The sequence below is a fragment of the Panthera uncia genome (genome assembly GCF_023721935.1).
Source record: "Panthera uncia isolate 11264 chromosome B2 unlocalized genomic scaffold, Puncia_PCG_1.0 HiC_scaffold_24, whole genome shotgun sequence".
Lineage (NCBI taxonomy): Eukaryota > Metazoa > Chordata > Mammalia > Carnivora > Felidae > Panthera > Panthera uncia.
The window spans coordinates 64,872,932-64,900,525 of record NW_026057580.1 but is presented as its reverse complement, the minus strand read 5'-3'; positions in this window follow the sequence as shown (position 1 = coordinate 64,900,525).

Sequence of the window (27,594 nt, the reverse complement as noted above, 5' to 3'; positions counted from 1 at the left end):
TTGTTTGTCTCTGAGCAGTACGTGATACAATCATGCTCTCCTTGAGAAAATCCTTCATTTGACTTCTGAGCACTACACCCTCCTGTTTTCCTACTACCTCACTGGCCACTGCTTCCAGTCTCCTTTGTTGGATCCTCATCTTCCTCCTTAAAAAGGTAAGGTGACCTAAGGCTTAGCTGAGCATCTAGTGCTTGGATTTAAATAACCTTCTAAATTCTGTCAATTCCCAATTTTAGATTTCTAGCTGGAAAAAATTCCCGAGTCTCCCAGAACATCTATAACCAGATCCCCCACTTGACATCTTTATTTGGACATTTTGTGGACATCTCCATCCTAACAGTCCAAAATAGAATTGATTCTGTCCTCTCCAAATTACTCTTCTCCCTGTCTTCCAATCTCAGTGAATGGTATCTCCATCTAACAAGAGCAAACTTAGCAGTCATCAGTTCTTTATGATTTCCCATTTCTCTCTATCCCCTCCTCCTATAGCCAATCCTTTCAGCAAGTCTTACTGGCTCTTCCTTCCAAATATATCCCAAATCACCAAACCATATCTCACCATCTCTACCAGTACTATCCTAGCCCAAGACACTATCATCTCTTGCCCAGACTGTTGAGTCCACTAGCAGCTGCTCTCTCCATCTTGTCCTTTACTATCTACTCTTGACCCAGCATCCAGAGATCCTGTTACAGCATAAATCAGACCACATTACTCCAATGAGAAAAACGGCCAAGGGCTTTCCATCATCCTCAGAATGAAATTAAGTTACTTACTTGCCCATGGTATAGGAGACCTTTCATTTTTATCTCATCTTCTTTGTTATTATAATGGCTCTTCAGACTCTAGTCACACTGGTCATTTTGCTATTCCTCTACCAAACCAGCTTATTCTCACCTTCGTATCTGTACCATTCCCTCACTAGACCTTTACATGGATCATGTCATTAAGGTCTATACTTAAATGCCACCTCCTCAGGGATACCTTTCTTGTTGACCTTTATGTAAAATAGCACCCTATCTCATCATTCGCTACATACACTTACCCTGTTTTAATTCCACTACCATGATCACTATCTCTTATCAAATATTTGAATTTGTGAGGTGCCTGGGTGGCTCAGTCAGTTAAATGACCGACTACTGATTTCAGCTCAGGTCATGATCTCACGGTTCATGAGTTGAACCCCAACCCACCCTCCCCCACCATGGGCTCTATGCTGATGGCACTGGGCCTGCTTGGGATTCTCTCTCTCCCTCTCTCTCTCTGCCCCTGCCCCATTCAGGTGTGCAGGCCTCCACATGCACGTGCATGCTCCCCCACCTCTGAAAATAAACATTTTAAAATATTTGAATTTGTATTAAATAATTTGTTTGTTTATTGATTTATCTGTCTCTCCCAGTAGAAAGAATGTAATCCCCACTGGGCTTATGTTACAGAATATCATTTCTTTTTGGGTGTGTCTTTTTAACACCATATCCTTAGCACTTAAAAAACTGGTTGGTACTTGTAGGTACTCAAGACACATTTGTTGGATGAAGGAATTATTAAATGAATGAATGGATGGAGAATGTGAATGCTACAAATTTAAGTTTCGTTTGCTGAGTGATTATTGAGCACAGTGATTTCTTGAACAGAAACACTGACATGAAGTAGGAGCTAAAGAAATAGACCAGCAACTTGTGTGAGAGAGCCAAAATGGAAGCAATTGGAGGCCAGAATCACTTGTTCTGAGGCTATCCAAGAAGCGTCTGAGAGTTAAAAAGAACTCTTGCCAAATTTTGGTGCAGGGTGGTATGTAATGCGGGAAGAAGCCAAGGAGAGAAAGAGTCACAAAATCTGTCAAGAACGTAAATCTGTACAACCAAGAGGTGCCCCTTGCGCAAGTGGGAAAGTCAGGAGGAACTGGCATGGGGCAAGGGAAAAAGACTATAAATTAATTTGCATCATGTACTACCTACTTTTAAGAGCAACAGTTAAACCATGAATTTCAGAATACACCTCTCCTTATTTTCTGAGTTATCTATATTTAAATATTAAAAAGAACATAAATGATCTGAGACCCATTTTCTTAGAGTTAGAACAGTACAGAAATGTAAGCTGAGTTTATATAGAGTAAGGACTAGGGACCAAATGATTATTACATCAGTATTGTTTTATTTTTTTAATGTTTTATTTATTTATCTTTGAGAGAGTGTGTGTAAATGTGCATGAGTGAGGAGAGGGACAGGGGGAAAGAGAGAGAGAGAATCCCAAGCAGGCTCTGAATGCTGCCAGTGTAGAGCCTGATGCAGGGTTTGACCCCACGAACCATGAGATCAGGGCCTGAGCAGAAATCAAGAATTGGACGCTTAACTGACTGAGCCACCCAGGCACCCCACATCCAGTATCATTTTAAAAGAGGATTTATGGTTCTGGTAGGAATCCTGTCACTCGAAATAATTTTAAATGGCTCTTTGACATGCTTCCCTTTGAAATACAGTGAATTTAGCATAAAGATATGTAAAATTGATTTACTGGAAAAAAAATTCAGTATTAGGCAATACACCAGTAAAGTATCCTACAAACTCAGGAGAACACACACACACACACACACACACACACACACACATACTCCTTTCAACTTATACACTATACAGTATGAATCCCAAATCAACAGTTGAAAAATTGCCTCCCCTCAAGGTCTACAAGAAAAAGCTGCATTTATGTAAATATATATGGCAGGTGTATGAGGTAAAAAAGCTTCTTTTGACCTTGCTGTACAAATACAACATTAACAAGAGAGCTTGAACATGCTTTTCCCTAAACCACTCATAAAAATTCTTGAGGTTCTTAACCTTACTGGAAAAGAAAACCTCAGATGACTATAAAGTAAATACACAGCATATTCTCAATATCATGGCCATCTTCAAGCAATTTCTCACACTTATAATGCATTTATTTTTATATAAAGCAGATGCGTGTCTTTGGGGCAAACCATGCCTTTTATTCTTATGTTGTGAAAGTCCCTTCTAATTAAAACAGGAAATACAAATTTCCTTGTCTAGTTCTAAGGATAAGTCGTACTTAGCACAAGCAGCTGTCTGCAATTTCTGACGAACCCTCTCTGGCTGTTCTGAACATGCGCTGCTGAAGTCTTATTTTGTGGGCGCTTTTGAATCCCCCTTCCAAAAAACAAAAGGCACACCCAGGGTCCTTGCATTTCCATCCTCCAGGGTCTTGCCTGCTTTGGGCACCTTCACAAGCTCAATTACACACCAGCAGGGTTGCGGCTTCAAAACCTTATTCAGAACTGAGAAAACGGAGTACGTTCTGAAGGAGGAGTTCAGTCAAAAGTGAAGAGACGTCATTTCAAAGAAAAAGCTAGGGATTGAATGGATAGAATGTGAGTGAATTTCTTAAAAAAAAAATCATTCTTCTTTAAATGCTTCACGTTATAGCTCAAATTGCAATTAAGACGACTCTGGTCCCACCCTTCTAATTAAAAAGCACAAGTAGTTCCTTTACTGACCACAACAAAGGGCAAATAGACTCAAACCCACTTCCTCTGCAGCAGCTTCTCTCGCTGCTTCTGAGGGGTTCGTGTGTGGCTGATAAAACGGGCTGTTGGATCTGAGGGATTAAAAGTCCAAGCCAGTTCATACACCTCGGAGGGGATTAGGTATGCTGTTTGGTGAGCGAGATGGTTTTTCCACTCTTGGCAGGCCTAGATTAATATTTCTACTAATTGCATTTTAGGAATGGCCAATTAGTTGAAGTCGGATCACCTGCACAGGAGAGGGGGCAGGAAGGTGGAGAGACCAGAAACTCCCCTTACCCCCTGAGGGGGGGGGGGGGGGGGAGGGGGGGTTCCAGCCCAAACTCCCCTGTGCTTCCTCCAAACCAGGAGGACTCACTCACTGGACATCAGTTAGGAAGGCCGATACCCCAGATCCTGTTGGACTGCACCCACAAAGGGTTGGGGATGGAAGTTTGCGCTTAACTAATGAAATAAAACTGCTTTGTAGCTTCATCTGTTAAGAATTATGATATAGAAGTTCTTGACTTCAAAGGTTTTTTTTTAATCTTGAATACCTCAATTTTTACCTTTCTCAGAAACAATGTGTTTCTTCCTGGAGTGAAAAATATGATATTTGTTCTCAAGACTGAACCCCTCTCCCAATTCCTTTCCCATACATACAGCTTTAATTTTATTTGACTCTCAGTCAAAAGAGTCTTATTACTTCTAAATTTGCAAATTCAGCAAAGAGATGGCTGGGTCTTGAAGTAACCACAGGCACACTGGCAACTAACATGTCAATAATGACTGTGAACCCTTTAAAAAATCTAGTTAGGAGCCAGGAACTGCACCCATGATTCTCCATAAACATGGCAAGAAAGTTAGTTAATAAACACCAACTAACTTTTTTCAACTGCAGCAATAAATCGTTCAATTGGTGGAATGTCCACAAGTTCTGCTCAAAACACCGTATGGATTGTTTAATTAGCAAACTCTTGCAACACTCAACAAATAGATATTGGCAAGTTAGGGAGACACAAGGTCCCTGAAGTATTAACTGCGCCGATAATCTAATCTGCAGGCGTTTCAAAGGGACACATATTCCATTCTTCTTCTTCTTCTTCTTTTTTTTTTTTTTTTTAAGATTTCAGATCTTCAAATGGCAAACATTTGCCATTTTAAATGTTCTAACAAGTAAATAAAACATAAGAAGCACACAGACAACTAGTTGTAATAGTGAACCAGGACGCGAATCACACACTGGGCTCCAACCAGATTAATAAAATGTCTCATATACATAATAATGCAGGACATGTATGCATCCTCTCAGAGTAAGAACAGCATTTTTTCATACATTTAAAACTACATCGGGGCACCTGGGCGGCTCAGTTGGTTAAGCATCAGACTTTGGCTCAGGTCATGATCTCATGGTTAGTGAGTTCAAGCCCTGTGTCAGGCTCTGTGCTGACAGCTCAGAGCCTGCTTTGGATTCTGTGTCTCCCTCTCTCTCTCTGCCCCTCTCCCATTCACACTCTGTCTCTCTCTCAAAAATAAATAAAATATTTAAAAAAAATTTTTAACTAAATCAATGAAAACAATATTCCTCCAAAAGTCAAGTCTTTCTGTTTCACCAAACTGCAAAGTAGGGTCTTAGCAGATAAACATTTCAGATCCCCACCCAGTCTCCTACCAGTCAGAGTATACAAAGGTTCACTTGGCAGTGATTTTTAGTTGTTGAATGATCTTGGGGCATAACTCTGTGACATGTTTTGAACGAAGAAGTGTTGAGTGGGAAGGGTCATCCTTTGCAACAACTCCTCTGTAAAGTCACCAACACTCAGAGAAGGTAAACAGTTCGGATGTGGTGAAATGAGTCCTAAGCCATTAATGTGGGGAAATTCATGGAGGAGCCAAGCTTAGAGGGAATGGTTTCCTTCCCTGGCTCAGAGAATCCAGGACTGACCACACTAAGAAGTGCTGGTTAGTTGATGAAACCCAGGTCATAAATCCATTAGCAGTATAGATCATTTCAATTCATTTGTTCCAAAGGTACAAACCAAGTGCCAGTATTCACGATAGCGATGTCTTCAACAAAATGGTGTATATGAAAATGTCAAAACCATATCCTTTACGATAAGTTCAAAATATATGTTCCCTTTGTCAAAGGGTCAGTAAGTAAGGCATTTTTGCTTATAAAAGAATACATATACAGTATTCTCATAAAGATAAAAGAAATGTATATTTTTTCTTGGCATAGAAAAGTTTGAAAAGCATTAAATCAAGCTTCCTTCTCCTTTGTCCTTAAAAAGTACAGCTACGATTCATTACCATTCACCATAAAGTAATTGATTAAGCTGCATGTAGCTATTCTTAATTCTACCTGAAGAAATTAAAATACACATGGTCCTTATCTTAAAGCTTATACATTAATCTGACACTGATCCTCTTAGGCTGAAATGTTTAAGTCTTCCATAGATTAATTTGTAAAGCACAAAAGAAAACACATAACATTTACTGTTTTAGTTGAAGAGCTATGCTTATTATCCATGAAAAGGTCTTTTAAATACTTGACACATTTTTTGAAAGAAAATCTTGACAGAAAACCAAATACCACCAAGGACCTGCTCCCCCACCATCCTCAAAACACACACAATTCAGAATTAGTTTTAGGTGACAGATACAGACAGATGGGAACAAGTAGCAATTTGATTTGCAATTTAGAGCAGAAGTACAACCAGGCGTACACACAAAAGATTTACAAATCCTTGTAAGAAGAAAGAAGTGAATCATTTACCTGAGGTCAAAAGGCACTGAAAAACCCTTCTGTAAAATATCAGAGTTTATACCTTCCTTCGGTTTTCTTTATACCGTAACTATGTGAAACCTTTTAGATGATCTTGTTCTCTATTTGTCTGCTACAATCAACTAATGACAGCTACCTTGGGGCGCCGTCAGTTTTGGGGCCAGCCGTTTCATCCAGCAGTAGGCAGACTGATGCTGCAAGCAAATGACCTATGATCCAAGAATTTCATTCCATGAAAAAAAGAGACCAACCCAATGATCAAGCTCTGCAGTGAAACCCCAGAGGGGCTTTTATTCTGGAAGTTGTTACAAGTAGTTCATAACCTTTGTACTCTAGACACTCATTCAAACTACCTCACCACTCTGTAAACCAGGGCTAAGGATGCTCGAAGGCATGAACTTTCTACCCAGAGTATTGTAAACATTTGGGGGAGGCACAGAGCTACTGCTAAAATAAACCATAAAAAAGGACATTAGCCACGACACTTTTATTCAAGGAGCCTCTCTCAGTTCAAGGAACTCAATGTCGACTTCAACCCGTTTACTCAAGAGCTAGGTCCCAAGAAGGACAAGCAAGCCACTTTAGAACTCTGACATTTCAAAGTTTCGCCAGCATCCTTAGGTGCTAATAAAAAGTATAGTTAAGAGTTAAAAGAATCAGGATGCAATAGAGTAGTATATTTATGTATTTATAGCCTGGGTCTCAATGGTGTTTTCTCTCCCTTTTTTTTTTTATCGTAAATGAAACATATAAAAACATGTAAAGGGGAGAATGTTACTCAAAAGAGATAACTTATTATTTATTATTTTTGCTTCATCCTAATTTGAATGTTTCAATTTTTTTGATGTTTATTTCTGAGAGAGAAAGAGAGAGAGAGAGAGAGAATGAGTGGGGTAGGGGCAGAGAGAGAGGGGGACACAGAATCCAAAGAAAGCTTCAGGCTCTGAGCTGTCAGCACAGAACCTGACTCAGGGCCTGACCCCATGAACTGAGAGATCATGACCTGAGCCGAAGTCGGACGCCCAACTGACTGAGCCGCCCAGGCACCCCTGAATGTTTTAATTTTAATTTTTGATTGAGCTTTAGCTTTCATTAAGAGAGTATATAACTTTAAAAACCCATGGAGAGATCTTCATTAAGATCTTATTAAGAGATCTGTCAGGTTCAAAGATGTTTTGATTACAAATTCAAATTAAATTTTTTGATCCTACACTGCAAAAAGCTTTTTCTTTTTTGGGGAGAGAGGGAGAGTAGAGAAGAAGGGGGTGGCCAATGTCAACTCACTGACTATCCTCCAAAAACTGGTATAAATAAAATCATCAAGGGAAGCAGGAAGTGAAATTGAGTTAAGTGAATAAAATAAAAGACTAACTGTATTCTAAAACTCATATTTAATTAAAATAAAATTTTATGCTAAAAACTACTTTAAATTAAAAAGTAAAGTTGTAGAAAATAATAATATATTATAATTTTCAGGTTTTAACTACCTCAAAGGATGACCATGGGTTTTTAAAGTTATATAATGTAGACACACATAGTTAAGAAGTATTTAGGTGTATGGGCACCTGGATGGCTCAGTTGGTTAAGCGTCGGACTCTCGACTTGGGCTCAGGTCATGATCTCACGGTTTGTGAGTTCAAGCCCTGCATTGTTGAGCTCTGCGCTGACAGTATGGAGCCTGCTTGGGATTCTCTCTCTCTCTCTCTCTCTCTCTCTCTTTCTCTCTCTCTCTTTCTCTCTGTCTCTCTCCATCTCTCTCTGCCCCTCCCCTGCTCATGCTCTCTCTCTCTCAATATAAATAAATAAAGTTAAAAAAAAAGAGAAGTACTTGGGTGTCAATCTGCCATCCCACTAAATGCATCATCAATTGCTAACAAGAAGATAGTCGCTCTTCCAACAAAGGATCCAAAATAATTGTTGAATTTAATACGTTGGATATTTTACTATGTTACAGTCTGATGAGGTAAAATATATGTTATTTAAATAAAGTTGATAATTATTTTTGGAATTGTTAGTTAAATGTAAAGCATATACAGTGTAACAGATACAAAAGGCATCTGTCACCTAGAAATTCAAGAAGACCTCTAACACAGATGATGTAAAAAACTTTCCCATAGAGTGAAAAATATTGCCAAAATACTCAGTTCACTTCAACGAACAAAAACAGTATGTCTTAATCACAATAACCTCCAATGCACTGGACCCAATTTTTACAAGTTTCCTTCGGTATATCTTATAATAAAAATGTCTTTGAACAATATTTATAATGGCTGATTTTTTTAGTATGGTAAAATATACAGAACAGAAAGTTTACCATTTTAATCATTTTTAAGTGTATGTACAGTTCAGTGGCATGAAGTACATTCACATTGTTTTGAGACCATCACACTGTCTACCTTCCAGAACATTTTCATCATCCTTAAACTCATTAAACAGCTCCCCACTCCTTCCTATCCCTAGTCTTTGGTAACTTCTATTCTACTTAATGTCTCTTTAAGTTGGACTATTTTAGGTACCACATATGAGTGGGATCATATAGTATTTACCCTTTTGTGTCTGGCTTATTTCACTGAGCAACTTTACTTCTTTAAAGAAATATAAATTTTACTTCTCCAATTTACATATGAAAAAAGAAAACAAACTTGTTAAGCCCAGAAAGTAAAAAGGCAACACCATTCTGAAAATACAGCATAACCATCATCAGCCACCCACTCACCTTTCCAAAAATAATTTTTGCCTTCTCTAAAGAAAATTCAAGATTCAGCATCAATTCGCCTTGAAGGGCTCAGACTTCAGAATCTTCCTGGACAAGCCATGTTGTGATCTACTTCTTGCCTGGAAAAGAAAGTTATGCCAGCTATCCTAAGCAACCCTTTGCTGCACCACACACCTGTTCAGACAACGGGTCAGTTAAACAAGCAAAATAACAGCTGAGAAAGCCAGGTCAGCTACCCTATGATCTGAAAGACATTTACAGAACCAGTCCTCCTTCCCTGCCTTCTTTATGTGAAAATAGCAGTTGAAGTAACATGATTCCTTCTCTTCCTGTTTGAAGAGACAGTGAAAGCCCTCCTGCTGTGAGTCCACTCTCTAAGTCTGGGGAAGAGGCCTCCTCAATCCTCCAGCTTAGTCCATAAGCCTGGGTCTACAGGGAAAAGAAGACCCATTCCACTGTGGTTATGTTTGTTTAAGGAGCCAGGTCCACTCAAAGAGTTAACGATTAACAAGGGCCATATTACATGTCACATTTTCTTGTTGCCATGCTTTTCACTCCTAGGTATAATTAAGGAGATGTTTTTGCTTTCTGAGCTTTCTTAAGCTTCTCTTCAGCTGGGCTCACAGAATCTGAATGCAAAAAATACGCAAACTGAATGGTTAAGAGTGTGGACTTATGACAGGTGAAATCTGATTTTTCTAGAAAGAATTTTGTTTTTGAAACTGATACAATCCAAAGGTATAGCAGCAAAACCAACCAATCAGGTGTAAAGATTTTATGAACGAACTTCTTCCAAATATGTTTTTATAACATTTTCTCCAGGTACAACTTGTTATTAGATTATAAGTACAAAAAGTACACAATTCTTTTTTTGATGACATGACTTTTAAAAATGTTCTCCTTTACTTGTAACTTCTGAGTAGTGTTTCTTTCAGTCCCTCGGATATGAGTATATTGGTTTGCTTTCTTTTACCTCAAGGAAGAAAAAAGAAAGGATGAATGGCCAAAATCTACTGGCTCAGACAAAATATGTTTTTGAAGGTATAACCTAAGACATCTAGTGCACAAAACTAGCATGTCTAATGAGAACATTTAATCGAGAAGGAAATTTTGTCTTGGTAAGTAAAATGGATGGAAGGAGAAAACCTAGCACACCCAGAAACCTGACAGTTCAAGAATATACATTATTATGAAATGATCTCATCTGTTTTTGCAATCAATCAATCAATCAAACTTAAAAAGAATCTCAACACTTCAAATCCTAACGTACTACACAAAACTCTGGATAAAAACAAAATCCCTTTGTGCAATATTTCTCTTTTAGGCTTTCATTTTAACTTTAGTAAAGCTCTTCTGGTGCTCTTTCAAGATGACACAATTTTAGAATGTTCTATGGAAACTTAGAGATAATGCAGTATAGTATAACAGTATCCAAACATCTAGTGGAACCACCACCAATCATCTTTTCTTTTTTTTCCCCTTATATTAAATCTACTGAAATCTTAAGTAATCTGAACAAATAAAATAGATAAAAGCAGAAATCTGGTTGGGACGCAACATGGCGATCCCAGGGCCCAAGTTTGAGAACCACTGTGTGTCAGTCCAATCCCCTTATTTTACAGAAGTGGAAACAGAGGCCCAGTAAGGTTGGGTGACTTCTCCAAATTCACATTGGACCAGCATCAGAGTTGAGACTAGTCTGCTAGCTTCTTACTCAGTGCCTACATTACTCTCCACCAAGTCTTAATGTTTAGGAATTTCAAATAATTTATTACTTTGCACTTGTAGGAGAACTAAAGCAGCACAAAGATGGGGGGCAGGCGGCGAGTGTGTGTTTGAAATTCCTGATCACCTGAATTTGGGTTCTTAGGCCAAAGAGATGAGAAATAAAGAAAAATGGAGAAATAGGGAAAGGAAGAGCCAAACTGAAATAAAGGGTAAAGGCAGCCACTCATCATTCTTTCCTATATTCATTCACCCAGTGAAGTTATTACAGACATGGTGCCAAGTACTGAGAAAGATGCCAAGACAAATTATGACACTGTTTCTGGGCACAAGGTTCCAATTTGGCACAGTACATGCATGCGCATACAGTCCTAGGCAGGATGTGACAGATGCCACACAAGCGACACAAGAGAGGCAGAGAGGAAAGAGCAATCAGGGCAGGGTGCCAGAGGTGTCATCTGAGCCAAGCCTCCAAGAATATGGTGAGTGATGGAGGCACCAAGCATGGATCCCAGCGGCCGCAGCTGGACGAGCAAGGTAGAAAGAATGCAGGCCTCTCTCCCATCCACACTGGCCAAAACGAAGGACTCTTACACGATTGTGGGAAGCATGTCTGGAAAAGTCACTTTGGGCAGAACTTTGAAGCTGAGCCTACTCTGTGGTGTGGTGAAGAGAAAGGGGTTGGGAGTAGGAAGAAGAGAGGTCACCAGGAGACAAAGTAAAGACCAAGGCTTCCGACTGGGGGCAAAGGACTGGGCGAAGGTGAGGGAAGAGAAATGTTTATTTACTCGAGGGATGAATGGAAAACACATCCTTATAGAAATAAGGTGTTTAAAATCGGGTCAGCTACCTAAGGGTTCTTGGTAAAAGGAAGCTATACATGTCAACATTTGTTGACAAGCTCTACTCTGTAAAAACTATAGAGGCAGCAGAGGCAGCTTTTGGGGCTACAACTAGTTTGCTTTCTAGGGTCACTTTCTTTACAACTTCACTCCCCTTTCTCCAAACTTGGCTGCCTCTAAAAGTGCTAACATAAACTTGGAAAGCCTTTCCCTGCTAGTCAGAGAAGAGAGCTTGAAAACACTAAGGAATGGAAGAAGTTAATTCTGAAACAAGACCAAAGTAACACCGAGGAAAAGAAAGAAATGTCTTCCCCTACCTTCCTGGCCTTCAATATTCCATAAAACACATTTCTCTCCTGATAAGACCCTGTGCTGACCAGGCAACCTTTATTGCAGGTTCACTAACTGAACTAAGCTGTCTTTTTCAAGGATATCAGGCAACCAGAAGAGCCATAAAATTGTGAAATTTCGAGAAAAGGGGGCTAAGTCAAATATAGGCTTGGCTTAGCCTGATCTGTCCAGGTGTGGACACAGCTGAACTGCTGACAAGGCGATAATGCAGTGTGGTCTGAGCACCCATGTCCTGCCCGTCCCCACTCACGCACTGCTCCTTCCAGAGGTACTGTTGTTGACACATGCAGGGCCCGTGCCATCAGAAGTCTGGAAAAGAGAGAGGAATTTATCCAAATTCTAGTCATTCATACCAAATAAAATATAAACAAAGGTCTAACACTCATTTGCTAATGCCACTATGTTTTAGAATTTCTGGCATAAGCTGTTGTGTTTTTTTTTTTTAAAGAAAGTAGAAATGTGCCAACTTATTTTTTTTTTTTTAATGTTTGTTTATTTTTGAGAAAGAGAGAGACAGAGCATGAGCAGGGCAGGGAGAGAGGGAGACACAGAATCCGAAGCAGGCTCCAGGCTCTGAGCTGTCAGCACACAGCCTGACGCAGGGCTCGAACTCACGAACTACGAGATCATGACCCGAGCCGAAGTCAGACACTTAACTGAGCCACTCAGGCGCCCCTGGCATAAACTGTTTAAGAGGTACCAAATCTGAAGTCGTACAGGAAACCAAGGATCAGCGAGGTACAGGGTGTGCTCTCACTTGCCTAATCAACAGCAAAAACTGACAACTATCCAGGGTTCTCAACTTCTGGCTCTTAATTTCCCAGTTACCATGGTGATTTTCTTATTAGTCTTTAAAATTTTAGTGAAAGTCGATGTAATTCTTATTCCTTTGGTGCAACCATTAAAGATATTGCAGCAAAATGTACCTCTAAAGATACGGCCGACAGGAGAATTGCAGTGGCGATCCTAATACACATTCCCCCCCTGGAAAGTCCCAGTCAACTTCCTTTATCGAAGGTTTACCTCTTTAGATCTTACTCTTGTGTGATTAGCTAATCCACACACAATGAACAGAAAATATGCAATTCTCAACGTGTCTTTTGACCAGCTGTTCATGTGTCTGTCTGTCTCCCTATGAGCATTTCCTCCAAAAACCTATCTCACTGGTAAAGACCATTTTTCAACTGTACAATGCCAATAAAACCCAACTTAACAACTTCTCTTACTGCCCTCAAGACCTAACAAACTTGCATAGACTTCAGTTGCTGAGCAGACTAAAAATGAGGGGTGGGTTCCATGTAGTACCTACAATCAAGGAAACAAAAGATTTCAAGTTCTTCCCTCACCTCCATCAGTTACTCTTTTTCCTTTCCTAATATTTCTGATAGAGCTGTTGGCAGAGAAGTCAAAATGGATCCGATGTGCCTGAAGAATTAGGAAGACCTGGGACACTTGGTCCTATGTATTTATTAGTTTGTTAAAAAAACCAGGAGAGATCATATAAATCACTTCATATAGTGATCATCAACCTCTTAAGGGAGTCTTGTTTTTCTAACTTGAAAAATACCTATGGCAATCTTATCTGAAACTTCAGAATAACTGTTATTAGGAAGAACATCATTTTTCCTCCAAAAGAAAGAATATCTTTCCAGGGTACAATTAGAAGCTCAGACAATTTCTTAACCTTGAATTTATTTGTCTTTCATTCCTTTTTAACTTGGCTCAAATAAGGCTCTCTCCTACTGTTGATGTAATACTCACTTTTCCACTCAAGCAGCCTGGAATTCTTCCCTGGGCTCTGGAAGGGCTCCCTGGAGCAAAGCTCTCCCGGCTCCCCCAGGGCAGAGTGCAGCTGGGAAGAAGCCACTTGCCGCTCTCCTACCCTAGAATGCGGATCTGCAGAAGAGGCCTGTGTCAACAGCCCTATCAGGACAATCACATGACATGGCCTTTGTCTCCTTCCTGCCGGTGTGTCAGTGGTCATGGCCAAAGACTGCGACAGGGGATGGCCAGGGGATGGAAAATGCTTCATCCATATTCTAGCTATCAAGGGAAGACAAGCAGCTTCTCCCGCGCCTTCCATCACAGCCCAGAAAGGACCTGCTTCTCCCACCTGAAGGGCTCAGGACATGCCAGGAACTAGAGATGCAGGAAACTAGATCTGCGGCTGAGAACCCACTGTCCTTATTCCAGAGAAATGAAAGACAAGTTGCTTTGATCACCTTGAAGACCAACCACCTCCTTCTACTGAAAGCTAACCCCAACTTGACTGCCTCCCCTCCCCAGGAGCCCCACTCCCTCTACTCTGGCTTGAGCATCAGGCTACTCAGTTTGATCTGACAGATTTTTAATTACATTAATTAGGGCTTTTCTGAATAGGCCTGATTAGCATCCTACCAAGGGTGTGTGCCTGTGCGTGTGTGTGTTTCTTCTCTAAGGGAGATCTGCTACCATCAGGACTAATACTTTCCCTTCCTCTAACAACGGTAAGTTTTTGTTTTTGTTTAGCATTCTTGTGTCACTCAAGGTGAAAAATGTGAGACAACTGATGGAACCGGGTGTGAGAGTGTATTTTATAATAAAATCACCTGTGAGGGTCTGAAGTGGGCTCTGCTTCTGTCTTGTGAGCTCAGCTGGGCGAGAAGAGATGCTTATTTAGAGCATTTGCCTGCAACACAAACATTGGTTTTGTTTGGCCTTTGCCAAGGAAACACTACATTCATTTTGAGTTTTAAAAATCCAAAGTCTTGGGGTGCCTGGGTAGCTCAGTCGGCTAAGTGTCCGACTTCAGCTCAGGTCATGATCTTGTGGTTGGAGAGTTCAAAGGCCACATCGGGCTCATGCTGACAGTGCAGAGCCAGCTTGAGATTCTCTCTCTCCCTTTCTCTCTACCCCTCTCCCACTTGAGCACATGCTCTCTCAAAATAAATAAACTTTAAAAAATTAAAATTAAAAAAAATCCAAATTCTTCTAAAAATCCAAATTCTTCTAAATCTTTCCCTGTACCCTCATCAGACTGAAACACAAGGAAATAGATTCTTACCGCTCTGTATTGTACCCACTACATTTTAGAGACAACCGAGGATGGCCACACAAAAGCCAATGGAGACTTAGCCTTTGTCCCTCCATTGTTCCTGTGACTAAAAGTGCTTTGAATGTCAACAAGCCTTTTACCAAGAATATTTACTTTCAACCGCTAAAAAAAAGAGAAGAACATTATTTTCTCAGAACATTGGACAAAGATTAGCATGGCACGTATATTTAGCCTTGTTGATCACCTATTCTGTAATTATTGCTTTAAAATACTCTGTTTTGAGTAAGCCACAATAAATGAGGGCATAGTTCTGGACACCAGGAAGAAAACCTACCATGCTAAATAAAGTTTGTTTGATTTTTTAAACAGTCTAACATGAAACTAATTTCTTTTAACCACATATTGTAGGGAAAGCAGTAAAAGCGTGGACTTACGACCCTTAATCCAAGTTTTGAAGCCTACGGACACCCTATCTCCCTGCTGAAGCTTGTGCAATACCCACTTCTCTGGGGGCTGATGCCGGTATTCTTGCTCACCTGAGTGATGTCATAATTATGATGGTGTTTTAATGGGATAGTTCCTGACTCGGCTGAAATCTTGATAAGGCAGCCGAGAATCACATTTTTTTTCTCATTTTTTAACGTTTTTATTTATTATTGAGAGACAGAGAGACAGAGCATGAGCAGGGGAGGGGCAGAGAGAGGGAGACACAGAATCCGAAGCAGGCTCCAGGCTCCAGGCTCTGAGCTGTCAGCGCAGAGCCCGACGGGTGGGCTCGAAGTCACAGACCACGAGATCATGACCTGAGCCTAAGTCAGACGCTCAACCGACTGAGCCACCCAGGCGCCCCCAAAAAATAACATTTTCTAACCACAGAGACTGACCAGGAAGATAAAAGTAAAAAACTTTTTAATCACTTAAAAATATATTCTAAGGCCACTTTTTCCATTTATAATATATCTATCCAATTATCTTATCTTCAAGGGTTAACTTGGATTTAACATTTCTGGCCATGTGGCTTTCTAGTTGCTTTAAAGGGAAAGTGGGGTCTCTGATGTGTGTGTATATATTCACCTTTTTTTTTTTTTTTCCATTTTCAGGGCAAAAAAGCCCTTAGTAAAATTGATAGTTACTGCCTTTTTGTTATCGCCTGGTTCTCACTAGAAATCAGTGTCCTTTCCTCCTTTCTGCGATCTTACTAGGTAACTAGTATGTGCTTCAAGAAGGAACCTGACTTAACTTTGTCTTTGGGGACTTCCAAGCTTATACCTGGGCTCATCAATCATGAAAGAATAGGAATGATTCATTCACCTGCATGGGAAGGAGCAGGAATCCAAAACTTTTAGCACTAGGTCTTTGATCCACTTTGGATCAGACAATAAAGAATCTCTCGGAAGCATTAATAAAAAATTAAAGAAATTGAAGGATAGAAACAGGTTATATCATTTGATGTCAGATACTGAACAGTACAGGCATACCTCAGAGACATTGCAGGCTCACTACCACACCATCGCAATAAAGCAAATATTGCAATAAAGCAAGTCAAATAAATTTTTTGGTTTTCCAGTGCATATAAAAGTTAGTCTACACTACACTGTAGTCTTTTAAGTGTGCAACAGCACTTTATTTAAAGACACAATGTGCAAGGGTATTTGGGTGGCTCTGTCGGTTAAGCGTCCAACTCTTCAGCTCAGGTCATGGTTTCATGGTTCGTGTTATTGAGCCCCACGACAGCGTGCAGCCTGCCTGGAATTCTCTCTCTCTCTCTCTCTCTCTCTCTCTCTGCTCATCCGCTGCTCACTTTCTCTCTCAAAATAAATAAATAAACTTTAAAAAATAAAAATAAAATAAAAACACAATGTGCACACTTTAAATAAAAAAAAAAACTTTATTGTTAAAAAATGCCAACCACCATCTGAGCTTTCAGGGAATCATAATCACTGATCATACAGATCACCATAACAAACATGATAACCATGAAAAAGTTCGAAATATTGTGAGAATTACCAAAATGTGATACAGAGATGTGACGTGAGCAAATGTTGTTGGGAAAATAGTACCAGAAAAAAAAAAATTCAACATCTATGAAGTTCAACAGAGTGAAGTACAATGAAACAAAGGGTGTCTGTACTGTTCCATCTACACCCAAATGTTTGCCCTGGAGAGGATCTATTTTATGCTTTGCAGTGATGGTTTTGGCTTTGGCTTCTCTTGGCAAAAAATACTAAGTGATTTATTAAACAAACACACAACAACAACAACAACAACAACAACAACAACAACAACAAAATAAGCGAACCCACATGCGATAACTTAGTGCCAAATTTTACCTAGTATTGAATTTAATTACTTAATTACAACTTTAAAATCTTCTATACAGTTGAAGGAAGAGAAATGAGGTTAGAGTCTTGTCAGCCGAACTTTATAGAATGTTAGCAACAGAATTTGGTGGAGAGTACAGAACAGAAAAAAAAAGGGTAACAACAAAAAAGGCAAGAACAGGGGCACCTGGGCGGCTCAGTCTGTTAAGCCTCCAACTCTTTATCTCAGCTCAGGTTTTGATCTATCTTGAGGTTGTGAGTTCAGGCCCCATGTTGGGCTCCACCCCGGGCATGGAGCCTACTTTTAAAAAAAAGGAGGGGCACCTGGGTGGCTCAGTTGGTTAAATGGCCAACTCTTGACTTAGGCTCAGGTAATGATCTCGTGTTTGTGAGTGTGAGCCCCACATCAGGCTCTGGGCTGGTGGTGCAGAGCCTGCTTGGGATTCTCTCTCTCTCCCCCTCTCTCTCTCTCTGCCCTTCCCCACTCTTGTGCTTGCTCTCTCTCTCTCTCAAAATAAATAACCTTTAAAAATTAAAAATAAAAATTTTATTAAAAAAATTTTTTGAATGTATATTTATTTTTGAGAGAGAGGCAGAGTGTGAACAAGGGAGGGGCAGAGAGAGAGGGAGACACAGAATCCGAAGCAGGCTCCAGGCTCTGAGCTGTCAGCACAGACCCTGACATGGGGCTCAAACCCACAGACTGTGAGATCATGACCTGAGCTGAAGTCAGATGAATAACTGACTGAGCCACTCAGGAGTCCCCAAAACAGTAAAAATTTAATAAAGGAGAGGGGAGCCTGGGTGGCTTAGTTGGTTAAGTATTGATCATAATCTCACAATCGTGAGATCAAGCCCTGCATCGGGGTCCATGCCGATAGGGAGAAGCCTGCTTTGGATTCTTTCTCTCCTTCTCTCTACCTCTCCCCCACTGGTGCTAGCATGCTCTCTCTCAAAAAAAAAAAAAAAAAAAAAAAAAAAAATTTTTTTAAAGGAAAGAACAAAAAAACAGGGGAAAGCAATGGGAGAAAAAAGACTTTAAAACTTTCCTTTTCCAAAGAAATTGAGAACTGTAAAACCAGCAGTAACTTAAAAAACATAGATATTGACATACATAGGCCAACAAATGTATGTGAGTGCATGCATGCATGCATGTGTGTGTATGTGTGTGTGAGTGTGTATGTGGAGAGAGAGGGAGAAAGAGAGAGACAATAGGAGTGGGGAGTTGGGCACAAAACCAACACAGAAATGTACTGAAAGTAAGAAAAAGCCTTTCTTTAGATTTTAAAATACTTCAGTGTAGAATAAGAGAGTCTCAACCCCTTTTATTAAATTAAAGACAATGATAGTCACTAATCTCAATGCAACTTACAGTTAATTTGATTAAAAATATTAAAATCTGAATGTAATTTCTCCAAACATATTTTTGTAATCACTAAGTCAATGTCTTAATAGAGCTAGGTAGCAGGCACTGAGCTAAGCAGAAGGTATACAGTATTCAGCAAAACTGACATGGTCTTTACCCTCAAAAGAGCTTAGCATTAAGTGTCAGATTCTGACATTAAACAAGTAAATGTAAAAATATAATTACTGAGATGGGGGGGAAGGGAGGGGGGACTTTCAAGCTGAAGCTTAAAGCTATCAGTCTTGTGGAATGAGAGGGAGGGAAAGGACAGAGGTGGAGGCAAGACTGGATGGAAAGAGGAGTAGCACTCTAGCACTCCAAACTTAGGCCACCTTCAGGGAGTTCTGGGAACTGAAGGGCCACAGGTGTGGCTGGGTGACTGCCCTGAGTTTGGGCTGCAGGACTTCATAGCCCACATAAGAAAAGTATTTTTAGGGGTGCCTGGAAAGCTCAGTCAGTTAAGTGTCTGACTTTGGCTCAGGTCATGATCTCATGGTTTGTGAGTTCGAGCCCCACATCAGGATCTGTGCTGACAGCTCAGAGCCTGGAGCCTGCTTCAGATTCTGTGTCTTCCTCTCTCTCTGCTCCTCTTCTACTCATGCTCTGTTCTCTCTGTATCTCAAAAATAAATAAACGTTAAAAAAATTATTAAAAAAAAAAAAAAGAAAAGCATTTTTATTCTGAAGCCTGAATTTTCTTCTGAGGACAATTCTAGTATGAATAAAAGTTTTCTTAAATTAGTAACTTCTGTAGCACATTCAATTTTTGAAGTTACAGTGAGGAAATATACTACCATTAGAACAGTTAAATAAATTATGATGGGATATTACCCAACCATATAGAAATGGTTTAAAAGAATATTTAATGATACAAAAAAATGTTCAAGAAAAATCAGTATATCCATAAACATATAATAGCAATTTTGTAAAAGAGTACTGCATCAGTAGTTATATTTATAGAAATATTAGAGGAAATACACCAAAATGTTCAAAATCATTAAACTAGGGGAGGAATTATAGGGGGTTTCATTTTGTATTTAACTTTTTTTTCAATTATCATTCAGTAAAGTGAACTTTTTTGGGGGAAGGATGTATAGTTCTGTGGATTATAGCACAAGTATAGATTCCTGTAACCCCTCTCCCCCCCAATGACAATCATACAGCATGGTTCCATTGTGCCAAAGAACTTCCCTCATGCTATTCCTTTATAGCCACATCTAATAGCTTATTTTAATGTTTATACTTTTCTATAACTTCTAAACTCACTGCCATTAGCAAGTATTGTTTAAATTTTTAGGAAACAAAAATAATTTGAAATAATAGACATAAAAGAACAATATATAATAAACAGTAATTTCCTAATGCAATGACTTTTTTCTTAGTCATTATTTGAGATAAACATGCTTCAGATATTTTTAGATTTTAGAATCTTCTTCAACTAACTCATTCGGTTCCTCCCAGAAATACTAAGCTTTGAGCAATGTGAAAAAAATACGACCAGTGGGGGTAAGGCTTGGGGGAGACTTTATGTTGTCTAGAAGAAGATTCTCTCAAATACACAATGAAAATGAAAAGTAACAGAAAGACATACAGTAACATTAACAATAATGCCAGCTAGAAAGACCTGATGGGGAGAAGAGACAGAATTCCACATAAGAAATCTTCCTGCTCTTTTTCCTGTTTAATTTAGTACCTATTCATATGATACCAGTACATACACAAGCAATCCTAGGCCTTGCATAGCATTACAAAAACTAACAAGCTATCAAGATAAATTCTGGTTCAATTATCCAGCACTGAAAGTAGATTCAAGACATGTTCCACTTTTAATCTATTAAGCAGAAAAATATATTTCTGCGATGCCAAGTCTAGAAAGATAGTTATCTTCTGGACAGGATTTCAAGAATATGTACTACAGCATTTTGCCCTCCTCCCTTCTCAACCCAAATCTAAGTAGGGAGCAACTGCTTGGGTGAGACAGGCCTTGATGGTGGGAGGGAGGTTTGGGGCTCTGCCTGTCTGAAGGTAAGACGTGGATGAAGAGACCTGGGGAAATACGGATGGAATCCCCATCAGGCCCCAAATGCACACAACTTAAAGTCCTGAGGCTTCATAAAGGATCTTTTGATAAGCCCCGTCCAGTCCTGCCAAGGACACAGCCCGAAGGTCTACCTTGACTCCTCCTTCCAACTAAATAGCTAAACAGATGAGTGGAATTATTTTGCCCTAAGGTGAGGCAAGTGGTGAGCCCTGCTGTGGAAGAAACAGGGAGAGGTAAAATACCGTTTTGCAAAGAAGCAAGATGAGGCAGACAGTTGGTTGCATAACTTGCCAGAGATCAAAAACTTGTGAAGTAGATTTAGAAGATTTGAATCCAAGCATTTCAACTTCAGAATCCATGTTACTATTACCTCTTTTAGAATGCTGTGCTCTTTTTCGTGGGAAAAACACCAAGTGAAATGAATGCCTGTCGACAGGGAATGGTTGAATACACTGTAGTACAGCCATGCCAGTGAATATCAGGCATAAATTAAACAGAAGCAGGATCTGTAATAGTGGCTTTAGAAGGAGTTACCTCACCATTTATTGAGAAAAGCGAGATATATAATATTACCCAATTTTTCAAGAACAATGACAGAAAATGTTCTATATATCTTTACGCTTCTCTGTAATCATATGATCGTGAAAGAAGGTAATGAGGGACACACACCATATTGCTAAGACTGAAAATGGAGTTTTTATTCTTAATTTGTAAAATGAAAGTTAATAGAATTCTTTTAACTATTAAACATGAGGAATAGACAACCTTCTGATCTAGTATAATCAAGTATGTTTTCAAACAACACCTAAGCCCATGATATACAGGTGTGAACTGGAAAGTCTGCTTTACACAGAGAAGCTGCAGGCTGTTGCTGAAAGGAGTCTTAATTACTGAGAAAGTAGAACATAAACTAGACATCTATCTCTTTTTTTTTAATTTTTAAAAATGTTTATTTATTTTTGAGAAAGAGAGAGAGAGAGAGAGAGACGGAGCGTGAGCAGGGGAGGGGCAGAGAGACGGAGACACAGAATCGGAAGCAGGTTCCAGGCTCTGAGCTGTCAGCACAGATCCTGATGTGGGGTTCGAACTCACAAACCGCGAGATCATGACCTGAGCCAAAGTCGGACGCTTAACTGACTGAGCCACCCAGGCACCCCTAGAGGTATGTCTCTTAAGCAGACTATCTGCAAGCCCCTTCAATCCTTTTATTAGAGGCTAAATACACCCTGGTTTGAGTGTGGATGGAGGTGGTGTGCTTGTATTTGTGTGTGCAAGCACACATACTCATGTGTATTTATTCTAACAACACTGCATCCTCCATTGCTCTGGTCTAGCTAGAAGTGTCCTGGAAAACAGAGGATGAATAAGTCAATTCAGCAGGTCACTCTCAGCCACCTTAGGAAACTAGCTGAGTGCTCTGATTTCTTCATTAATGTCAAGAAACGGAGAACAATAGGTCCCAGCCATTAAGCCCTTCACAGTTCAAGATAAGAAAGAGTTAAACAGATGATAATCCATGCATTTAGCTGGGCTTCAAACATCTGGCTGCTTAATCATTTCTTCCTCACTGTGCACTGTACAAACACACAGGGAATGTTTGAAAAGCATTGGTCTTAGGGATGGAGGGTTTCTAGAAAGGTGTGGGGAGGGCAGGGGAAAGGTGGAGACAGAAGTCAAGGGGTAGACAAGCCAGGGAGATTTCACAGCGAAACCTTTACTAAGTAAGACATGAGACCGTTTCCCAACTGCCATTTGGGAAATAGGCTAAACACAATGTCACTAAGCTGCTACAGACTAGCTAAAAGATTAAGGCAGTGATGCCAGTAAGAAATACTTATTTCTAATAGTGTATGACAATAGATCTGTGACTAACTCATTTAGTACTATTGTTTTGCAAACTAACTTATTTTAACTTGTTAAGTAACGTTTTAATCATGTTTCACTGAACACATCAGGGCTAAAAATTATATACCTGAATGTAATGATAAGGAGAGACAGAAAGAAGGAAGTTCCAGGTGGCCTATGTTTCAATCTTTACAAAATAAAAACAATAAATACAAAGAAACAAGTAGTTCTAGCTGTTTCCTGAAATGAGTGGAGTTAGGAATGTAGGCTTGTCTGATAAATTGGCACCATGTTTCACAAACATTTGTGAGTAGCCAAAATCGTGGCTAAAAGAAAAATTCATCTTCCTGTAATCAATGTGCTGGATAATACAGAAACTTACGACACTATAACAAGACTGATTCACTTCTCTCTTAGGTGAGAGAAAAACTTAAGGCAGACTTCTAGGAACACACAGAATAATATAATTGTAAGTTCTTGGGATATAATAAAATCTGTATCCTCAAAAGAGACATAACTGTCTAAGAAATGTTTTTATTCTTTGAGGAAACTTCTTAGTCTCTCCCCATCCCTTTAATACAAACTGATAAGGTAGAGATGACCCCAAGAAACCAAAGGGAATGCCTCTACTATAGCTACTTCTTCACTTCCTAAGTGTATAGTTTCCTTGTGAAGAGTGTGAGCGAGAAATTCTTCATTTATTTTGTAAATATTTTGTAAACACACATATCATCTCATTTGGTCTTTTCTAGCAATGGATCATTAGGATTGATAAGTTCTATGCAAATCTGAATCAGATTCCTGAAGACACATGTAGAGGATAAAATATGTGTGCTCAAAATGGCAACTGGAGGACAGGATTCTGGGAAGATGGTGGAGTAGGAAGCACCAGGAATTTGTCTTCCCACCTAAACAACAATAGGATTGGAAAAAATCTGTCTAATGTAATTCTTTTAAAATTCAAGTAGACCGACATGCATTATTGGAGTTCCAGGAGGAGAAGAGAGAGAAAAAGAAGAGAGAATATATGAAGTAATGGCTAAAACTTTACCAAACTTGACAAAAGATGTGACCATAAACAACCAAGGAGCCCAACAAATGCCAGGTAAGACGAACTCAAAGAGATGCACACTGAAACACATTATTATCAAACTTTCAAAAGACAAAGAGAAAACGGGCAAATTAGACTTCATGAAAATGAAACTCTGTATCACAGGGCACTATTAACAGAGTGAAAGGCTACCTATGGAATGGGGAAATATTGGCAAACTGTATGTCTGATAAGAGATTAATATCCAGAACATATATAAAGAACTCCTAAAATTCAACAACAAAAACCCACAGCCTGATTCAACAATGGGCAAAGGAATTGACATTTCTCCAAAGAAGATACATGAATGGCCAATAAGCACAGGAGAAGATTCTCAACGTTACTAATCATTAGAGAAATGTAAATCAAAACCATGAGGAAATAACAACTCACACTCAGTAGGGTGGCTACTATAAAAAACAAACAAACAAACAAACACAAAACAAGCAAAAAACAGAAAATAAAAAGTGTTGGAGCGTTTGTAGATAAATTGGGATCCTTGTGTACTGTTAGCGGGACTGTAAATTGGTACAGACACTGCACAACAGGATGGCCATTCCTTAGAAAATTAAAAACGAAATTATCGCATGACCCAGAAAGTCCACTTCTGGGAATCTACCTAAGAGGATTGAAAGTGGAGTATCAAAAAGATATTTGTACACCCATGTTCATAGCACCATTATTCACAATAGCTAGTGCTCAGAAATAATCCAAGTGTACACTGACTGATGAATGGATAAGCAAAATGTATACACATACCTTATACACATATACATATAATGGAATTTTAAAAGCCTTAAATAGGAAGGAAATATGGACATATGCTATAACGTGGGTGAATCTTGAGGACATTATGCTAAGTTTCAGTTTTACAAGATGAAAAGAGTTCTGGAGATGGACGATGGGGAAGTTTGTACAATAATATGAATGTGCCTAATGCCACTTAACTCTACACTAAAAATGGTTACAATGGTAGATTTCATGTTATGTATATGTTGCCCAATAAAATAATAGTCACAAAATACATTCAAACTGGAAGAAAAAAACCAAAAAACCTCTGGGAACCGTTCTAGCCAAGTAACTGGTAAGGCTTGGCTAAGAGTTAAATAGGAAATTCTCTAGAAGTTTCTGGTCAAAAATCAAGCCTTGGTACTCCATTGGTTGGTTCCAAAAGTGTGGATGAAAACTAGGGCAAGGGCTTTCCCAGCTGTTTGCCTATTCTGTGTGTTGTATTTGAGTTTTCCTTTTTGTGACCTTCAGCTAAACCTCTGGAAGATGATAAAATGTATTACGGAAACACCAAAAATCAAGGTTGTGTGTTTCTTTTTTCCTCTTGATTCTGAAGCAGATTGTTGTTGGGCACAGAATCTGTCAGGGATCATTGGGGAATGCCTATGAAAGAAAAACAGAAAAGTCTAGGCTGGATTCTTTCTATCTCATTAAGCAGATACTATGTATTTCCCAAATCAAGCTTCCTCTGCCTATGGGACCAGCATGGGCTTCATCTGGTAAAAGAGTGTTTGAAAATATTTTAATTGGTCTGTATTAGCTTTGGTTCACTCTAGTCAATGAATAAAGCTCCTAGTGAAAAATGAGCAGTGATTTCAAAGAAATATAAGTCATAAAATTTCTCCCTACCACAGAAATATGAAATATGCTACTAATGCTTCCTTGTTTTGCGCTCCCACTTACCACTGTTAATGTGATATATTTGCTCTAAGAAATAAGACAATAACAACACTACTAAGAGTCACCCCCTTCCCTTTTGGGAAAATCATAAAGAGTTTTAAAAATAAATATTCTCACTGAACGTTATAGATAACAACCACAAATTATTACACATGAACTTATATCTCCAGTCATGAGTGCTACTAAACCAATTCTCCAACTATAGTCAGTAGAACACTGGGCAAACATAGGATACAAGTGTTTTCAGATACAGAAAGGACAACACAGAACTAGAATCGCTGAGAGATGGAAATCTAACAAGATGGACCTTACTACCACCCAGCTCTCTGCCTGAGGACACCCATCAGATACCAGCCAAGGAAGGGAACCCAAGAAGACTACTGCAACCTCATTAACCCAAGGTACCAGATATCAAAGAACAAGAAGGCAGCGGCTGTTGGAATTTGTACAGCAAAGAACCAAACAGAAGGGAGCTATGCAGAGAAAGAGCTTTGAGAATCTGTCTAAGGTCCCTTAGTCTCTGACTGAATGTGCTAAGTATCCTTAAAGTGAGATTTCATAAGTCTATGAAACAAAGAAAAACTACCAGGGAGCTATAAAAAGCTATAAGCAGAGCAATGACCAACAAGAGATAAATACACAATGGACTACTACTTAACAACAGAAAGGAATGAACTCTTGATACATGCACAAAATGGGTGAATCTCCAAATCATGCTGAGTGAATGAAGCCAAAAAACTTGCACATACTGCATGATTCCATTTATACAAATTTCTGGAAGATGCAATCTAATTTACGGTGAGAGGAAGCAGATCAGTGTTTGTCTGCAGATGGAGGTGGAAGGAAGGAGGAAAGCATTCATGGATTTCAGAGTCACAAGGAAACTTTTTTTGGAGGGGAAGCTGATCCAATGTTTATCATCTTGATGACGGTAATGGTTTCACAGGTATCCACAGATAACAAAACTTAGTGAGTTGTACACTTCAGATATATGTAGTTTGGTTTACTTCAATTACACCTCAATAAAGTGAAAAAACAAAATCAAACATAGGATTATACTTACCTATTATTTTTAACTTAATATGCAAACAGATTTCTATACAAATGCCTGCATTTCTGTGCAGTGTTTTAGTATTCTATTACATGAACGCATTCTGATTTCACCAAACCCGTTATTGGATATGGAAGTTGCTTTCAGCTGTGCACAACCCACAGACAGCAGTTGTTTTCAGTGAGAGGCCATGCATAATTTTCAGCTGCATTGTTTCAGTTAGTCAGAATACTCCACTCAGGAAGCAAAGGTCCAACATTAAAATTCTGTTCCATAGTCATGAACTTGGGCTTACCCTTCGTCTCCCACCTTGTGCTGAGAATACATGCAATTAGACCAACAGGCACTGGAGCAGCTCCAGGTGAGGAAAACCCAACAGAAATGCAGCCCCACCAGAGGAGAAAGAAACACATGCTGCAATGGAGGACCCTCCACATTATCTCTGAATCAAAGAATACATTTTATCAGCCTCAAAAGAAGAATGAAAAAAAAATATTGCAGGTGTTCAATATGTATTCTGGGGTAGAAGAGGAATGCGGAAGAGCTCCCCAAGGAAGACGCTACTATCTCCATTCTGTGGGTGCTGAAAGCTGGCCTTGCACGGAGAAGGTGAATGAAACAGGTATATTCATTACTTTGCAAACCCACTCCAGGTGGTCATGTGTAATAAGCAACTACCACGTGTCAGAATGGCCCGAAACCCAGCAGCAAGAGTTGGCGAATGGTCAACAAGGCAGCAAAAGGGCATTTCACATCAGTAAAACAAAAAAAAAAGAGTATATGCAATACTTGTCTCTCTCCCCCAAAGAGAGGTTTTATTTCATGTGGAAGATATTCCCCAAATGATGAAACCAAAACCACCGTTTCAGGATAGATGAACAACACACTGTTTAGTGCGTATCTGGTACTCCTCAGAAAAAGCAGGAGGGCTCCACCATCCCCTCCCCGCCCCCGCTCCCCACTCCCCCACCGCCCATTTTCTACGCAGCCTGTACTTTACAACTCTCTCTCCCTGCAGTGCTGGAGCAGACCTCTCCTTCATGCCAAAACTGCTCTTTGAAGTCGGCCCTCCCATTAGAGCTTTGGTGTAGGTATTCAGACTGATCACACGAGCCCCGCAGAATTCCCGGACCGTCCACGTTCTGTCGTATACAGTTGTTTCATGTAGCCTGTGATTTACAGTCTTAA